Raw genomic sequence first — 19,085 nt, forward strand, 5'->3', positions numbered from 1 at the left:
CGCGCTGTGAACTTGGGAAACTAGGGTGCGGAGGATAGAAGGCAGCAAGAGGAAGAAATTTACTTGCGTTTTGCTCTTCATGTTGTTACGATCGGGGCTGAGCGCAGTGACTAAATAGTCCAGCATAGTTGGAGTTACTACTGTAACTATCACACAGTCGCCATCTCCCTGTTTAGCAGTGTTACCTATCCACAAGGCCCTTCTTGGCATCATGATGCCCCGTGGATTGATCTTCATACCAGGTAAATGGGTGTTAATCCAGTGTGAAGTTTTATGAATTAGTGAGATTTTTGTCTCCTGCACCCCTTCTGCCAAAGTTTGGACACCCTTAATAACTCCCACCAGTGGTGCAGCTTCAGGCGGGAGATCACAGCTTGATCTGCCCTCGGGACCGTTGTACTTAAGTGTGCAACCAATTTAGGGATGTAATGATGCTTTTGTTCTTTGGATCTGATTAACTCGTTCATCCATGTTCCAACCCTATTCTGATGAGTATGCATGGAGTCTACCAGGCTTATAGGCTTCGTGCTGCCCAGGGGCTTAGTCTGGAGTTCAGGCTGTTCCTCAGTAACCACTCCCGATGACACGCCCCTGCCAATGGTCACACTACAGGTAGAAACCGCCTGTTTGAGATCCAGGACATCATTCTTCATTCCTCTAATAAGATCATCTAGGATGCTCAGAGAAATATTGAGGGAGTTTTTTTAGTGATTAAATACCATTCAGTGCAGCTGCCAGTTTCTTGTCTAAGACTTCTTCCAGGATTTTAAAATCATTGAATACCGAGTCCATGCTATTATCTCCCTATAATGACAATGAATGTAACAGCGCTCTACTCTCAGTGGCTGTCTCTGTCTAAAATAGGATCCAACAATGGAGAATTTGACAGATTATCTGCTCCAAACCCCCCCCCCCGCAATCCCCCCCAAGGACCGGTCACTGAAATGTATGCAGGAACGCCCCCCCATGGAGGCTGACGTTAGGGCAGTATGAAACTGTTAATATACCCTCCAGGTCACTTATATGGGTTGACGGTACTTCAATCGCCCTCTCAGTATTCAGAATTCGCTCTTCAATTTTCTCTGCCATTTGTTTTAAATATTAATTCAGGGTGGTTTGGTGGGAAGTAAGAGCCCCTTTTTGTCTTGGAGCCAATTTGGCTCTGTTTGCTCGTTTTGTTTTGCTCTCAGGTGGGAGAAGATTGCTTGCCTTGCGTTTAGTCATAATAGGTCCCATACTCAATAAACACCCACCAGGATATACCAGAACAACCCGTTAAATTAATCCAGTTGAGCAGTTATTTATATACAAGTCTACAGGAACCAATATGGCCTACTGAGAAAGCAGGAATACACAGATGTCCAACTGTGCGTGCAGCTGCAGAACTCGGCAGCATGCGCACACCAGGGCAAACCAAAGCTGACCGGGCCGAGCTAGACCTAGAGCCCTTAAACAGGGGTCTAGTGTACAGACAGTTTGGTCCGGTCAGTCAGGATGGGCCGTTAAGCAAAGGGTAGACAAGTTATACAAATTCTATAAAATAAGCAGCTTGCGCAAAAGTGCAAATTATGCAAATGTGCAAATTATGCAGGTATATACAGGACAGCATGACCCAGGCACCAAACAGTATCAAAACAGCGAAACAACATGCACCCACTTGAGAGTGGTGTGAGTTAACCTGCTTGATAAGCATACTCAGGTGTGCAAAATATGCAACAATGCAAACTCAGGTGTACAAACTATGGAAATATGTGCACAAATGCATGTGCTAACATACAATAACATACAGTAGCAGCAACATTAATAAAATTAATAAAAGACCTTAACAAGTATAACAAATGTAAAGAACATTCATGAAAGATAATAGTCATGGTAAAAAATGCATAAAGGTTCATTAAAGTTCATAAAAGCTTTGCATACTGAAAAGAGGGATCAGTGTGGCATTCCCTGCAATAAAGTTCAAATAATAAAACTGTATTAAAACAAAGCAGTGAAATGCAATCCAATATTGATCAACGAGCCACGCTGGTGGTTAATGCAACGTTTAAGTTACGTGGGTGTTCGTACCAGTTCATAAGAGTTTCAAAAGTGTGGGTCCCGGTGGTGCCAAACCATTTGCAGTGGCAAATGACAAAATGCAAAGAATGGGAGAAAAAAAAAAGAATTCCATGAGGTGCCCAGGGCAAGCCCAAATGGTTTTCAGTGGCTGCCATGGTCCGTTTCTCCCCACCCCCTCCGGGCCCCTTGACAATCAAAGGGGGAACAGGTGCTGAGGTCTAAATAGCAAAAAGGACCATGTGAAGGATCCCAATCGGACATCACACATCGGACCAGGGCTCTTGCCCTTAGCCTCTGATGTAGCACTCAATTAGAATACTTTCCTCTTTATTTTCTACGAATTCGAATTGAGCCGATACCCAACCCGTCTCACACCCCCTTTTATGAATACCCCGGGTCACAATGGACCATGAACCAGGCCGATGGGTGGGAATACAATATTTATTTATTTTAATTTCAAAGGAAATCACACTATTTTTATATTGGGCAGCAATCACCAATGGGGTGATAATTACAATGAAAACTACTGAATACACTTGGGTAACCTTCTACAAGAACATATCTAAAGCACAAATGAATAGGAACACTTTTTCAAATAGGATAGATAGCACCTGAGTTAGGATTTCCCCCTGCAATGTTCCCTCAAACCCCGAATTTTGAGTGGACAGAAAGACAGCAAATCGGGGATATGAGGCAGCAAACAGAATCAAAATCCGACCTTCCCTCACAAAATAAGAGGCAAAAACCCTTTGCAATTGCATAAATGACACTCAGATTTTGACAAATAATTAATTATATGTATGTTTAAATAATGATGTACATATTTGTTATCACAGTATCAGGGATGTTATATCACTAGCAACTATAAGGTAAGGTATCACAAAAGGCAGACAGTTCAAAACACAACTTGAAATGAAAACACAGTGCAGCCAAATTCACACGTAGAAAAGTTGCAATTTACACATTTGCAGTTTTAAATGTCAAAACTTTTTTTTTTTAAACCAGTGAAATACATAAAATCGGAAAGCGGTTTTTAGGCTGGCTGATAGATGCACATCACAGGGACAATAAACAAGTGAAAGAGTGACTATATCTGGATAATCGGATGAGATTTTCAAGGTGAAAGGAGGTTTGGTTTTGGTAAAATAAAGCAATTAAGGAGAGAAAATCGGTTTTAAAGAAAAAAGTTTCACTTACACTAGCTTTAATGGCTAGAAAAGAGGAACGCCACTCGTGAATATAAAAGTTACGCTGCAGTTGTAACCCTTCACGCAGTGTACCCCTTTTCTTTATGGAAAATTAATTTATTTAATCAAAATATTGCTAATGACTTATGATCCATGCAAGACAGAAATGAAGAGAAAAGTGGCGCTAACGCTTGGAGATCAAGGCAGGGTGCAGAGAGAATTCTAACAGTTTTAAACAAGTTATCAGGGTATGGATAGAATTTCTTAGAGAGTAGGACAAAGCAAAAGGGTCAAGATGGGATAGGCTATGTGTTGCTATGGGAGGGGGAAATACTCACACTCTGCTCTTGAGTTTGGGATTTGGGACAGTCAACCGGGTTCTGGACACAACTCTGGTCACGACACGGCGGGCGCCCCTCACAGCAAACAGCTGGGCAAGTCTGGTCACTGGATGGCACGGGTACAGCGGGCATGCAGGTAGTGGACAAAAAGCCAGTCTGGTCACAGGATGCTTCCAAAAGGGTACCACAGCTTTTCCCCCTTGTTATTGGGATTTTAGTGGGGTTTCTGGATCAATGGCCTTGCTGGGATAGGGTCAGCTATGCTTTGGTCTGACTGTAGAGTCTGGAATCTTGCAAAGATGAATCTGAAATGTCTGGATACAGAGGCACTAGAAATTCAGGAGAGAGTGTCCTGTCCCTGTGAGCTCCCATTCCTTTTATAAAGCGGGTGACATCACTGGGTATATTGTTGGGCAGAACTAAGCTAGACCTACCCCCAAGAACCGGATAGGGCAGCCAATGTTGGTTGCATCCTCTAGGATGGAACTCAGTTTATGGGGTTGTGTTTTTATGAGGTGCAAAGCCTTCGCACAGTCCTTTTTGCCATAAATCAATCTTGACATAAATGAAACATTTGTACAGTCGTGGCCTTTTGGCAAATTATATAGGCAGGTTACATATTTCACACAGAGCATGGCAGTGCAATTCTCACATTTCTAGGACTTTGTTCGTCCGTCTAATAGTTTTTCATCATTTTCAATGAAATTATTTTACCTAAAATTCTATTAACTTTATACATGTGTATATATAATCATAAGGCATGTAAATTTTGAATTTCTAAGTGGCATCATGTACACTTTCCTCAGAATATCCAATTCTCTGCCATTTGTGTCCACAATATGCCAGTGAAGGCTACCACGTCTTGTTTAAAAGCCACAAAAATTACATTTAAGCTGTCAACTTTTTACATTCCTGTGACGTCCTGTTGCAGAGATAAAAGTCTTAAATGTTTGATTGATAAACTAGTCTTTTGAGGCAAAATGGGCGGCCTTTGTCCTCCCACTGGGACCATTTATTTTCTTCAGGCTAACACCAAATGTCAGCTTAGACGATGGCTGCCCTGGAGTTTCCCCAGCTTGAGTGACTGGTGGTTGTCACTTCCAAAAGTCGCACGTAGGTGTCCCAGATCTATTTTCTCAAGCTGAAGCACAGACACAAGTCTGATGAGCGTGTGATATTTCTTTCTCTTGGCCTATTCTGAGTTTCCAAGGGCACAATTAGCACGCAAGTGTCCCAGAATCTATTGTGGCTTCTTTTTGGGGAGGAAGGCCTCGCCCGTTGCTAGCAACCCCGCAAGCAGCAAACCTGTTTGACTAGTTCCACAATGCAGCCAATACCCCAGTTATTTTATTTTTCTGTATCAGAATCATGTCTGTTGAAACAAAACATCCCTTCTAGGTTTTCACACAACACCCTCTGACATTTCTAGGCAAGGAAAGGGCTTTATTCAACATTGTACTTTTAAAACAGGCATTTTTCTCATTTTGCAAAACCACATTTTGACACGTGGTGAAAACTGCTGGGATTTGCATTTCAAATTTGCTTTTCTCTCCCATCTGCACTTCAAACATTGTTTGTAGCCCTTGCCAGTTTCTCTTACACAACAGTCTGTACAAGGCAAAGGTCCCTTGAAATTGACATATGCACAGAGAGCTAGGGTTTCTTTTTGCAGGGTTTATTTTTGACACTTTGTAGCCAAAGGTCAAGCGCTTTTCTGTAAGGCTTAAAGTAAAGTTTCTGATGACTTCCCAGACCATGCCTGACACAGCCTGACATTCTGTGACAGTGTTCTCTTTTGCTGGCACAATCTGAATGTGGATGGGCACAGCTAGATCTCCCGGGATCCGAACTGTGTAAGGTTGAGCAGATGAGAAAGAGCATCCGGGCGCCATCATTATAAAGGTCAAATATTTCCTTTTTCAAGGGGGAATGTGGATCTAGCAGCAAAGCAGTACTGCTTCTCAATTTTCTTCCTGGTGCATGTAAGAAACACACCGGCAGGCTTTCTCAGTGTGCCCCTTGTTCCATCCTGCCCAATAGGTGCTTGGCAAGACAGTGCAGCCATTATTTTGTAGCTGCAAACACAGTTTTGATGCTGGGCAATGGTGCTTAAAGGAGCCAGCACAGCCATTCTGCTGTTAACTGCTGAGGTGCAGCTTGTTGATGTGGGGGAAGTACTGCTGAGTAGGTAAATGTATCCCACAACCAGTTGCCAAATGCCTGAAAAACACAACCTTGCCACATAACTTGAGAGCAAACCAACCCTTCTCACACTTCAGAAGGAACTTCATCAAACACATCAATTCTAACAATTTGTAGTCACCCTACCAGATACCTCTGTATCTTTAGCCTAACTGGATTGTATATATGTATTTTTAGAAAGCTATCAACTAATGTATATAACCTTAACAAGGCTTGCAAACCTATTGCCCCTTTTATACTATTCTTCTTTAACTATTCGCTCCTACTTATAAACTGTATATTTCTGTAACATTGTAAATTTTGTAACATTGTAAATCCTAGATTATTGTAACATTGTAAGCTTTGCATATTCTTTCTGCTGCGCCCGGTTACCTCTGGGTCTGGCGCGCATTACAAATTAATAAACAAACAAACAAACAACCAGACCCCTCCGGGACACAGAGATTCATTTTCCCTGGTTCTTAAATATTGCTCTCAACGAGGGACAGACACAAGGCTGCTCAGTTGTGTTGTTTCAGTTCGGCAGCAACCAACGTTCAGAGTTTTTCTAGTTGACCACATGAACGGGTCACCGCATTATTGCACATCACAAGCAAAAATAAATAGGTAAACGCCAAGTCAGTAGTGCTGGCTGTTTAAAGTGTTTAGCAGTGTTTAGAGGAGCAGAGAAACAGTTGGGCTGCAAATCACAGTCCTCCAACGTGCCTTTGAAGCCGCTCTAATCTTTTGCGGGCCGCTCACTTTACCGTTGATCAGAGTTCATGGTCAATATTCAAGCAATTGACTCACCCAACTTTGCCGGAGAGTAAAGCCACAGGAAGCAGTCGAGCGGTCCCAGTCTCCTCACCTCATCACACTCAAACGGACCATGGCAGACCACTTTCATCCCCACTTTGCTTCCTGCGCCACAGTCCGTGCTGGCAAGGGGATCTTATACTGAGGGACAGCAGAGGAAGCAGGCTCCTCCCCTGCACTGGCACTGTTGGTGGAAATGAAAAAGACACTCTGGACCACGGCAGACCACTTTCATCCCCACTTTGCTTCCTGCGCCACGCTCCGTGCCGGCAAGGGGATCTTATAGTGAGGGAGAGCAGAGGAAGCAGGTTCCTCCCCTGCACTGGCACTGTTGGTGGAAATGAAAAAGACACTCTGGACCACGGCAGACCACTTTCCTCCCCACTTATTTACCCATGCACAACAACTTTTTCTAGCTATAAACCTTGATTTCTGTTCGATCCACAACCCGTTTGAACCCACTTCTATGTTTATTTTAAGGGCACAGACCCATGGGGAGATCCTGAAGAAGATACCAAACATTACAAGTAATCTGAGAAGCGAGGAAGAAAATAGTACTACATTTTCACAAACGTGTTTCAGGATTAGTTAGCCGGCTCCCTAGAAGACTGAGCTTATGTACTGCACGAGTCATCATACTGTCAGTGTAACTCATAACCACCTTCACAACAGATGGTCTTGAACTCCTAGATAATAATGAGGATCAGCAGTCCTTGTCCACACCATGCTGATGGAAAAAAATACTGCAATGGGTTCCCAAAAAATCAAAGAGACGTTAATTGTGACAGAGATGTTCAGAGATGCATTTTGGAATGAAAAGCCTACCAATTGACAGTATATGTGAAACCAAAAGAGAAGATGTTGAGACTGAGAAGATGGAATCTACAGCAACATGTCCTGGAGACGCGTAATTTAATGTTTGCATGGTTGAGTAAATACATTTTGCACAAGTATTGCTGCTTGTGTAAAACGGAAAAGCAAACAGGTTTTGTCCCGATCTATATTAAATAAATATGCTTACACTTGGTCAAAAATTAAGCAGTTAGATTTTTCTTACTGTATGGTGTATGGAATAAAAAGAAACTGATTTTGTTTAAAACAATTTTTCACACTGCAAAAGTGGAGACACTTTTTTATTGTTCCTCAGTCCATAAAAAGAAAATAATTCAAAATCAGTTTTACTTTCTTGGTGGAAAATCTTAAGTAATAGAATAGTAGGAAACCTTGTAGCATCCCCCATTTTATCTTTTCCACATACGATGGCAGAATAAATGGTCAAAGCCATTTCCCCTCCAGTGCAAAAATATTAATATAACATGGATTGGGCAAAACCGTTCTGCTTTTTTCCTTATTATTCAAGCAAATGAACTATTGCTATGTCCATTTGACCCATTTTTAGCAAACAGTACTGTGACAAAATGTCTTCGCTGCAGGAGTACAATGGTGAGTAGTGGTTAAACGATCTACTCAGCGACCACACTTCTACAAACCAACAGTGATCTGTGAGTGACGAATCATGAGAATCTGTCACTTCGCCCCCAGGGGCAGCCTTTCCCTGTAAGGCTAGGGAAGTTAGCCCGAACAACAATACATACCCTCCCTAGGCGTGGAGGCAAGCAAGACCTCACCGGGAGAGACTCCCTCTTTGGGGACAAGAACTTCCGGTCTGATGAGGAACTCCTTAAGAAACAAACCACCAACATACCTCTAAAAACATCCAGTGAAGAAAGGTATGATGAACATACCAAAATCTGTTATTGCCATCAAGATAATCAGTTTATTCCTCTAAGGGAACCTGTGGAGGAATACAGATCATGAAGCAAACAGAGAGAAAGGACTGTGACGTTACACTGAGGAAGGCCCAGAAAAGTGTATTAAAAGGAAGTTAGCCAAGACTAGGAGAAGAGTGAGAGAACCCATGAGTTACAAACTTGTTTGTAGTATCCTGAAGGAAAGCTGCAGGTCCAGCATCCTATGCAAAGGCAAAACACAGCTGAGGTCTCAGACAAATGGCATTGGAGAAAAGAAGGGATGAGAGAAGCCGAAGGGAAGGTGAGGCATCCTAGCCCAGAAGAGCTAAGTGGTGGTGCGACCAAAGTTGCGCAGAGGTGGACCGGGACGTCTGTGAACAACACTTATACCACTTTACTGAATGAAAGGAGATCAAATGAACCGGTGAATCATAAACTGCAAGAGCTACAAGAGGCAAACCTGACCACTACAGAACAAAGTCCCAAACCGTTGAAAGTCCCGGTGACGTCGTCCTCTAGCATACAATGTAATGGAGAAAACGGGAGACCCAGGAGGGGGACTGGAGAGAATCGTTACTGGCAAGCTCATACTCATCCCAGTCCAGATAAGATGCTGATGTTGAATGAAGAGAAAGAGAATCATTACTGGCATGCTCATACTTGTCCCATTCCACGTCAGATGCTGAAGTTGAATGAAGAGAAAGAGAATAATTACTGGCAAGCTCATACTCATCCCAGTCCAGATAAGATGTTGAGGTTGAATGAAGAGAAAGAGAATAATTACTGGCACGATCATACTCGTCCCAGTCCAGATCCGATATTACAGGTAGAGAAAGAGAACCATTCCTGAAGCGCTTTGAGAGGGACAATTTGAAAGAACAGATTGAAATAGAAAACAAGCGCTGAGGCCAAAGTGAAACCAAAGACTGAAGTAAAGATTAAGAACACAGGAAGTCAAGGGATACATTCTAACTGTTGGACAAAATTATCCTATGAAAGGAAAAGGATAAATACAAGTGGAGTAGGAGACGAGAAATACAAGAAGGAACAAAAGAGTAAAGAAAAGAAAGACACTTGAAACTTTGAAGAACCCAGTAGTAGAACTGTGTGACTTAATAAAAGTAGGTACCAAAATGGAATGGAAATTGGTGAAGAACCAGCTCACAGGTGTGGGATGTTTTTACCCATGCATCCAAGCCCTACCATAAAACTGTGCAGTACTGGCATGGAAAACATCATGATGGTCAGAACTCGTCAGAGAGTGCACAGGGAAAACATGAAGAATAGGCTGCCACCCATTTTTGCCTATGTTGTGAGCACAGGAGGGCACTGCCTAAAACCACCATTGGGTTACACACCCAGTAGCCTGAAACCATTGGGAATGGCAATGCTGATTGCCAAAAGCAACCCAGAACTGTGGGGAATTCATTTTCTTAATGTCAAAAATGGATGCAGTACCAGTGCTCACCACTATCAGAAAGCCGGCGTTTTAAAACCACCAGACTTTTGTGTAAAACTGAACAAATGAACCGAAACCAGGCCAAGGAAAGACTTGCTAAGAGGTGGATACAATGTAAAACTATATTCTGAAATGACTTCAAGGAAGTAATTATTTAATGTGTATATAAAAAATAGCTGCATGTAAGTTGGATTTGAATGTAGAAAACTGGGAACTAAAGTGACATTTAGCTGAATTCTGCCTGACAACAACCCCCGACAGGAGTTGAAACTTGATCAAACTTCATTCCCAGGCCTGGCTGCCTCCTGCTTCTCCACCAAAAGGAGATGACACCTCTCTGATTAGATTAGGGGAGGGGCACCTGCAGGAGGTTGAACAAAGCCTTGTCCTGGACTCAGGCAAATGTTATATTGGGGGGGCCGTAAAATGGCTTCCTCTTGGGAGAAACTGGGAGGGGCAGTGCCTCTGCTAGCAGCTGAGCTTGGGGGAAGTGGATAAACCAGTTATTCCACCCTGTGATGTGGGAAGCCACACCCCTTTTTGACCAGGGCATCATTTTAAAAAGATAGATAACTCATAGTGTGGACTGGTCAAAATTATATAAATAATATTATTCTTGGGATTTTTCCGTGCACATTTTAAGAGGTGTTAGGACCCTGTGGGATGTTCGTGGGGATAGTAGCAGAGAAAAGGTTGTTACTCCAAATGTATGCATGTTAAAAATCTGACACTTTATCATCTGTAACCCATATCCCTGGTGCACATTTGTGTAAAATCTGGAAAGGTTTAGAGGTCGTTATCTGGATGAAAAGGGGAGAATTCTGTCATCAGTGGACACGACATCGTACAAAGACAGGGATCGGATGGTTTGGTGCTACAGAAAATATGTTAACTGGACCTATAATATGGGAAAAATGGTACATAGATAAATATGTATTTGGGTCAGAAATAGATTTGTGTGCAATTTGACAAGGGGAGGTTCTTCTGACCATAAAACCTACAGCATCACTCTGACACTCCATTTCTTCCCCCCAATCAAGGGAGAGAGGAAAGTTTGGCCAATGATAAGTGAGAGGGGCAGGCTTAGCCAGGCACACACCCATTTTCAAAACACATAAAAAGGGCCACTGAAACCCAGGTAGGGGATTCACTTTCCACTTTCTTGCGGGACGCTTTGCCGGGAGACTCCAGACTTCAAATCCATCAACCTCCAGAGACCAGAGATCCAGAGAGAACAGAGATCCAAAGAGACCAGAGATCCAGAGAGACCAGAACCGGTGCTTGACAGACCCAGAGAGCAGAGCTGACCCAGATAGCCAGGACTTCAGAACCACCCGCCGGAAGTCCCGTCCAACCTGACCAGACCTTGACGGCTTATTTCAAAAATATAGTGTGAGTACTCACTGTGCAAAACCAATCTCTTAGTTAAAATAATCTAATCCAAACTATTTTAACCTAAGTAGAACTGCCTCCTAGAAATCCTGTCATCTGTCATTCTAAAGCTGCAAACTGTCACCTGTCATTTTGAGTTTTACTTTAAATCTGAAAATCTACCTTTATTAAATCGTCCGTATCTCTTGAACCGTTTGGGCTAGGAATGAAATTGAACTTTCATTTTAAAGCTGGGATTCGAAGCTTTCCAACAGGCTTAGAACCGACTTCTTATGCTTTTACCGCAATTGCGATTTACGCACTCGCAAAATTTACCGCGATTTGCGCTTTGGCCTGATTTCGTCATCTGTAAAAAGATAGCCGCTTTTGCCTGAACTGCTAAAATTCGTTTGCAACCTAATAACCATCCCTGAACCATTGTTAGGGCTGACCTGAACTGATTTAAAGTGTCTGCCACTCACCTTGAATCTCTAGAGGGAATTAAAAGCATTTTTAGCATTTTTCACTTCCTTGCCACCACATTACAAAGCACTCTTGCCCGTGTTTTAAAAAGCATACCTGTTGTCTAAGCTTGCTGGGGGGGGGGGGGACTGAATTCTGTATTGTATTTGATTGTATTCCTGAAGACTGTGGGCCTCATTACGACCCAGGCGGTAAGTTACCGCCTGGGCCGTGACTTTACCACCATGGCGTAAACTACGTTTACGCCATGGTGGTTGGCGGACTTACCGCCCCATTCCGACCTTGGCGGGGCGGTAAGTCCCTAATCCCCATTTACCCTTCCCCATTCCCATTTTTGCCCCATAGGGCATAATGGGAGTGGGGAAGGCGTTAATTACGCCACCGTAAATTACGGTGGCGTAATTAACTCCATGGTCCCTTAGCGCCATGGATTTTAACACCTGCTAAAAGCAGGTGTTAAAAGCTCCATGGCGCTAAGGGACCTCGTACTCAGGCGGTAAGGGTCGGCGCTGTTTACGCTGCCGTAAACCCCTTACCGCCTGGGTCGTAATGAGGCCCTGTGTGTGTTACTTCCATCTCCTTGCATTGCATATGGGGGGGGGGTGAATTGCCACCAGGGGAAAAGTGAACATATTATCTCTTGTGAAACCATATCAGTTTATTTTCTGTACTGCATTTATTCCACCTTGCATTTCCTTGAACCCATAAAGCATTTCAGCTACCTCATCCTCTATACTACTTCTAAGTAACCAAATCAGTTTACCAGTAGAACATTATCCATTGTTGATCACTGTCATATTTTAAGTGTGATATCCAATATTAATTTATTATAAAAGTGTGATAGAAATATTGTTATATTTCTCAAATAAACCTTTTAAATTTGCAAAACAGACCTACTTCTTGGCTCAGTGGGGTCAGGTGGATTCTAAGAGAGGGGTGTTATATAAGGGTTGTCATCCAGAGTACATGAACTAGACCTAAAAATATACCAATAAGGGTTTCCCTCAGCATCCCAGACTAGGCATTGACTTAGCTGTAGTGTTGAAGTGAAGCCGCTTAACACAGGAGAAGGGAGTCATTCTCCTGGCTTTTGTTGTTATAATAGTGGTAGGGTTAGACTAGGTTAGTTTTTGGACAGTGGACTGATCCCGATATTGGACTCTCATTGACGAAAGACAAGCACCTTAGTTGGTTTTGTTAGGCAGGGAAACTCTTAATGTAGCGACAGATAGGCTTTTGATTCGTTCAGTTAATAAAAAGTACCAGTGAAATGAAAAGTCAGAGTCTTTTGTGGTAAAGCAGGGAGAGGGAAGGATATACTTTGCAAAGTGGTGTACATTTGAGCAAGTATCAACTCAAACAACAATAGTACAACAGTTCCAAATAAAATATTGTCCAGCCAAGATCATATAAAAATATATACTTCTCCACAAATAAGAGAACGCGGATGTTCCACCCACTGAAAGAGCAATCATTTGGCATAGCCTTGATTCAGGAAACGCACTTAAGTGCACATAGGTTTAGACTTCGAAATGGGGAGTACGCAAAATATAATACTTGGCGTCGGCACATACTAAAACGCCTAGAGGGCCGATACTCTGCAGAAACAATTTGGGGCGAGAGATAATGAATGCCCTGGTGAATCCTGAGGGCAGGTACATAGCTGCAATAGGCAAGTTGGGCTCTATGTTGATTACCTTTAACTCGGTGTATGCCCCAAACACTTAAAAGATAGATCTATTGAATCCTATCCCCATCATTCCTCACGTCTCAAAGGGGGAGATTGTAATGGGAGGGGACCTGAATATGGTCATGGACAGGACTCTGGATCACTCAGGAGGGGATAACGCTCAGGGAATTCAGGCTTCTGGGACACTTTTACAGGCACTGGCCGATTTAAGTAAATATGACACGTGACAAGCCAAAACGTGGAACGAGCAAAGGGTCTTGCTTTTTATCACATGTTCACAGGGTATACACTAGAATTGACTACATTTTTCCATCCAATACTCTGGTTAAGGTGATAACTGGGGCGATTTACAATCTCAGATCATAGCCCGATTAGCCTACACCTGGATCTATGGGGCCTCCCGATTGTCCAATGCATATGGTCCCTTCAGAAACACATGCGTCAAATACAAATCAAGCAGTACTTTGACAATAACCCTCTGGAGGATACAACAATCAACAATACATGGGATGCGTTTAAAGCAGTAATAAGAGGGACATTTTTTGCACTAGCCTCCCATTTTGCTAAACTAATGGCAAGTGAAAATAACACGGACGTTGGAGCTGCATGAATTGGAAGCCAAATACAGGAACAATGATTCCTTGAAAACAATTGGTAAAATAACACTAATTAGGGGGCAGATTAATACCATGACCAACAGAGCGGGGAGACAGCTACTATATCTAAAACGGTCCTATTACGAAAGGGGAAACAAAGCAGATACAATTCTGGCCCAGGCTCAAAGCAAAGTAAATATGTGCCTGAATTGCAGGCATACCAATGGGAAGAGGACACTGGTGCAGTAAAATGAAGGTGTACTGGAGAGGTTTAGAGTTTTCTATAAGAATCTCTGCACAGCAGAGGGGGTAGACAAGTCTGTGAGCCACAGAAATATACAGAGAACAGAGTTGAACTGCATTACAGAAGGACTCAGATAGACCCATAGAAAAAGAAGAAACTATTAGAGCCATATGGTCTCTAAAATCAAACAGGATCCCGGGTCCGCTGGCCAGACATATCAATTCTATAAAGTCCTCTGTAATTATCTGTTGTCACATCTGGTAGGTCTGTTCAACGTCTTTCTTGCCTCTGGTAGAATTACTGATACTAAGGGACATGCCACAATTAGCATACTGCCTAAGCCAGGGAGGGACCAGTGCGAGTCATACTGACCCATAGCCCTTTTAAATTTGGCTGAAAAATATATTCTAAAAGATATTGGTGGAGTGGCTGGAGCCATTTCCTCCAGAACTCATACACCCAGATCAGATAGGCTTAGTTGTGGGAAGACAGACCTTTGATAATGTCAGAAAACGAATCCACTTAATCGATAAAACTAAACTAATCAGTGGCGATCCGGTTCTGCTTCTGGCGTCCAATGCTGAAAAAGCATTTGACAGGGAAGACAAACTTTTTAAAGACAGTTCTTCAAGAGGTTGGATTTGGACCCAATATGATCTGCTGGATCACTACCATATATGCAGAACCAACTGCTCGGGTAAAAGCAAATAACCAGTTTTCGACTAGGAACTAGGCAGTGGTGCCCTCTTTCCCCTCTATTTGTGCTGGTGATGGAACCTCTCGCAAGACAAATCAGGGCGGACCCATCAATACAGGGAATTCAATTCAGACAAACGTAATACAAGATGGTATAATTTGGTGATGATGTTATTTTGACACTGAGGAACCCAGGCACCTCATTGGCTAAATTACACGGAGAGTTGGAAATCCATAGGGCAGCTTCAGGATTCCATGTCAATTATGACAAATCAGAAATTTTTTATCTGACCACACCCACAGCAGAAAAAGGGACCTTACAGAAAAAGTTTCCATTTAAATGGGCGAAATCCTACATTAAATATTAAGGGTCAAACAGACAGCAAGCATAGACAAGCTATACACCTTAAATTACCGGAAGCTTTTTTCCCAGATTAGGGTGGATCTGTCTAGATGGGAAAAACTTACTGGTTTGGAAGAATCAATATGGTTAAGATGAATGTGATTCCACAACTTCCCTACCTATTCCAGGCATTTTCAACTGATGTCCCAAGGCAGCAATTACAACAACTACAGAGGGAAATCACCAGGTTTATTTGGAAGGGTAAGAAGATCAGAGTATCTAGACACATCCCGGTAGCGCTGGCAGATAGAGGAGGACTGCAGTGCCCAGATGAACAAGTTACTCTCTTACCTGGTTACGTTCTTTCAATGGGATGGTCCGACGACGTATTCCATATCTGACAGTAATCACCACAGCTGTGCTGCTTTGGAAAATCTTTCGGCGTCTGCGTCCTGCGTCAATGACGTCGATACGCCGTCCTCGAGGGCCTCCGTCGAGCCGACGTCATCGGATGTTATAAGTAGGACGCATGACGCCCGTAGCCTCAGTTGTAGTTTTTTCCCAAAATGTGTGGCACCAATCTACTGCCAATATGACCACAGAAAGCCTTGCGGAAACGTAAGCTACAATCGCGTAAGAAACTCTGTAGCGGGGAAGGCAGGGAGGGAGCGATATGGAATACGTCCTCAGACCATCCCATCGAAAGAACTTTACCAGGTAAGAGTGTAACTTGCTCTTCGAGGGGATTGGGTCCTCCGACGTATTCCATATCTATGACAGACTCCCAAAGCAGTACCAACGTAAGGAGGTGGGAAAAGAATTTAGAATATACAAATTTAGAATGCCCAATCAAATTGCAGAGTAAATGACCGCCTTGCCAAAGGCAAGATCCTGCCCATGGATAGAATCAAGGGAGTAGCGACGTACAAAAGTATGGACCGAAGCCCAAGTGGCTACATCACAGATGTTACGAATAGGAACACCCCTCTGCAGGGCAGTAAAGGCAGCCATACCCCTAGTCGAATGGGCCCGTAAGCCTACAGGAGGATCCTTACCCGCCAGGCGGTAACATTCAGAAATTGCCAAGATAATCCATCTAGACAAAGTCTGCTTAGTCACAGCTTGTCCCAAACGCCTTCCAGCATAACCAATAAAGAGCTGATCATCCACTCTGACCCGAGACATGCGTGAAATGTAGAAACTTAAAGCTCTCCTAGGATCTAACCTATGGAGCCTCTCCTCATCCTTACCACGATGCGGAGGAGGATAAAATGCCGGAAGAACAACCTTTTGGCTCAAATGAAATTCCGACACCACCTTCGGAAGAAAGGAAGGACGAACTTGAAGGACAACCCTGTCCTCATGAAACAGAGTGAAGGGTGGCTTAACTGAAAGTGCCTGTAACTCACCCACTCTGCGAGCGGAAGTGACCGTAACTAAAAATACAGTTTTAAGGGTTAACAGTCTCAAAGGACAAGAATGAAAAGGCTCAAACGGAGCACCCATTAGAAACTTGAGAACAAGGTTCAAATCCCAACCGGGCACCTGGAAAGGTGACGGAGGGAACACATTAGCGAGCCCTTTCAGAAACTGTGAAATTAAAGGAATTTTAAAATAAGAACACTCCTCAGACTATCGCTTAAATATGGACAGCGCCGCCAGGTAACTTTTAATGGTACCCACTTGTAAGCCCCTGTGGGCCAAAGAAAGCAAAAAAGACAGAACTACAGGAATGTCACATGAAAAAGGATCCACATTCTTAACGCTGTACCAGTTGCAGAACTTTCTCCAATGGCAACGGTACAGGGACTTTGTTGCCGGCCGTCTGGCCGAACGCAACACCTCCATCACGTCTTCAGGGAGGTCCCAATCCTTATACCTCAACCTTTCAGAAGCCAAGCGTGAAGGTTGAGGGATCTGACCTCTGGATGGAGAACCTGACCTCCCTCCCGTGAGAGCAGATCATCTCGGTAGGGAAGACGACGTGGAGGGCAGATGGACAAGTAGAGAAGGTCCGGGTACCACGTCCTCCTGGCCCATGCCGGAGCAATGAGGAACATCCGACAACCAAACCTCTAACCTCCACAGCACTTGTGGGATGACGGGGACTGGAGGAAACGCGTACAGCAGTGGGAATGACCACTCCACCACGAACGTGTCTCCTAAGGCTCCTCTTGGAGGAAATTCCCGCGAGCAGAACCTTTCGCACTTCCGGTTGACACTGGAGGCGAAGAGATCCACTTGAGGGGTCCCCCAAAGGGCAAAGATCTCCAGGAGAATCTCCTGAGCCAACACCCACTCATGAGAGATCACGCTCTGCCTGCTCAGAGCGTCTGCCGTCTCATTTTTGTCTCCAGCCAGATGAACTGCCGAGATCGAAATTCCCTGCTGGATGGCCCAGAACCAGAGCTGCATCGCCTCCCTGCACAGAGGAAGTGACCCCCCCCCTTTTTGTTGAGGTAGTGCATGGCCACTGTGTTGTCCGTCAGAATCAGGACATTCTTTCCTCGCACAGTTGGTAGAAAAGCCTTCAGGGCAAGCCTGACGGCCCTCAGCTCCAACAGATTGATATGGAGTCTGGACTCCGGCGGAGACCAACGACCGCCGACTGTCAGCTCGTTGGCATGAGCTCCCCCATCCCATGAGGGACGCATTCGTCACAATCGTCACCTCCGGCCAGGGCAGCCAAAACGGAGCCCCTCTCATCAGATTGCTGTCGACGGCCCACCACAGAAGGTCCTAGGCAACCAAGGGCGGAACCTGAACGAGGTCCGACATCCTGCCGGAGGACTGTGACCACTGGAACTTGAGAGCCCATTGCAAAGATCTCATCCGCAACCTGGCCTCTGGCAACAGAAGAATGCAGGATGCCATGAGGCCGAGCAACCTCAAGAACTCGAACGCTGGGAGACTCTGGGCATGTTGAAACTTGTGCACCATCTGCTGAATGTGGTGAGCCCTCACCTGGGGAGGAAAATGCTTCCCCAAGGATGTGTAGAGCACTGCTCGGATGTACTGGAGCCGGTGTGTTGGCGTCAAGTGGCACTTCTTTAAGTTGAGGGAGAAGCCCAGCTTGTGAAGGGAGTGGCAGGTGAAGGACAGATGATCCAGGACTTGCTCGGGAGAGCGTGCCCTGATCAACCAATCGTCCAGGTAGGGGTAGACGTGAATCCCCCCTTTCCTGAGATGCGCTGCCACAACCACCATGAGCTTGGTGAAGACCCTCAGGGCGGAGGTCAATCTGAACGGCAAGACCCGAAACTGAAAGTGCGAGTCGCCAAACGCAAACCTCAGGTACTTCTTGTGCTTTGGATGGATCGGCACATGAATATAAGCATCCTTGAGGTCGAGAGACGCCAACCATTCCTGAAGTTGAAGGGCCTGGAGGACTTGAGAAAGAGTAACCATCTTGAACTTGTCCTTCCTGAGGAGCTTGTTCAAACCGCGCAAGTCCATGATGGGTCTCAATCCTCCGTCTTTCTTCGAAATCAAAAAATAAGGGGAATACCATCCCTTGTTCCTCTCCGCTACAGGCACCAGTTATATAGCGCCTTTCTCCAGCAGGGATTGAATTTCCTGTGCAAGGAGCGGATCCGGACTCTTCAAAGAGCGGTTCCCTGGTGGATTGTCGTGAGGCCTCTGCCGGAAAGGAAGACAGTAGCCGTGGGCTATGATCTCCAAAACCCACACATCTGAAGTAATGGCACGCCCCCAACCGGAGAATCATGGGCCTCATGACTGAGCTGAAGCGGCTGCGGCAGTGCCTGAGGGCAAAGAGACAACTGCTTGCGCGGCCTTGGCACCTCGAGTACCTTGTTTTCCACCTCTGGCACTCCTGTGGTTGCCCCTTTGACTAGCAGCTCCTCTCG

General features: G+C 44.5%; 1 protein-coding gene across 3 annotated transcripts in view; it reads right to left on the minus strand.

The window, feature by feature from the left end:
* The window catches only part of TK2 (thymidine kinase 2), a 977,831-nt gene that overhangs the window by 706,689 nt on the left and 252,057 nt on the right, over window positions 1-19,085 (minus strand). The gene's annotated exons all lie outside the window — the stretch shown is intronic.

The sequence above is a fragment of the Ambystoma mexicanum genome, chromosome 1p (genome assembly GCF_040938575.1).
Source record: "Ambystoma mexicanum isolate Mex_15411 chromosome 1p, UKY_AmexF1_1, whole genome shotgun sequence".
NCBI classification, from domain to species: Eukaryota; Metazoa; Chordata; class Amphibia; order Caudata; family Ambystomatidae; genus Ambystoma; species Ambystoma mexicanum.